Genomic DNA, 1,030 nt, shown 5'->3' with positions numbered 1-1,030 from the left:
TATTGTTAGCCTCTTTTAAGTCAAATCTGGCTAAACTATGTCATATCACTAGTACATTTGCCAGCAATTTTTAAAAAATGATTATAATGATGATGGGAATAAAAGCATCTTATATTTGTCAGTTTGAATTATTATGGTAAAACTATAATAAAACACAATTTGTGTTCAGAACTTACCACCATAACAACCCTTGAAACATAATATCCTGCTTTTGTTAGCCCCCCCTTTTTTTTGGCTAGTATGCATCAGGTATTGTAATAGTATGCTTTTAAAATATATATTTTAGTAGTCACTATGGTTTTGGGTTCCAATCTATACGGCTGAAAGCAAAAATAAATTAACAAAATTGTGTGCATCTTACATTAGTTGAGTGCTTACTATGGTTCAGAAATATGTTGCTGGACATTATGCAGCCTTTTTATGTTTGTCTTTTTGTTTCCCTCTCTGCTTAACAAAACAAAATTGCTTGGAAGGTAGGGATGAAATTGAAGAGGGTAAGACTTTTTATAGGTAAAACGCTATCAGACGCTAAATACTTGAAATTTTCACTGCATTTGTACGTTTGTATTTAGGCATCAACTTCTACTGTAGGAAATTTTTCCTTTCCCAAATCCGTGTGGACAATGTAGACACTAAAGATGCTTAAGACAGACTGCCCAGATTTGCCCTCACTCTGCTGTGCTGGGAAATCCTTGAGGTCAAGGAAAGTGGCTAGGATTGCGCAGGGAGGAGGGCAGCGAAGGAATTCAGTCTAGGAAGGCGGCGGGCCAGGAGCACAATCCCTTACCCTCCCTTTGCGCCAGCTCCGTGGGGTTGGGAAGCTCCTCCCCAGCCTTTCCTTCCTCCTCCCCCTTTCTCCGCAACAGCCGCGGGCGAAGGGTGAGCGCTGCGGTATTTTGTCCCGAGCGGTGACCCCTCCTCCCAGGGAGGCAGAGGCTGCGGCGGCAGCCGTGGAGGTGGCGGCGGCAGCGGTGGCGGCCCGGCATTGAGAAGAGGCCGAGGCCGTCCCGGCGGCCTGAAGGCCGCGAGA

Source organism: Marmota marmota, unplaced genomic scaffold, assembly GCF_001458135.2.
Source record: "Marmota marmota marmota unplaced genomic scaffold, marMar, whole genome shotgun sequence".
Taxonomy (NCBI): Eukaryota; Metazoa; Chordata; class Mammalia; order Rodentia; family Sciuridae; genus Marmota; species Marmota marmota.
This window is presented reverse-complemented; position numbering follows the sequence as displayed.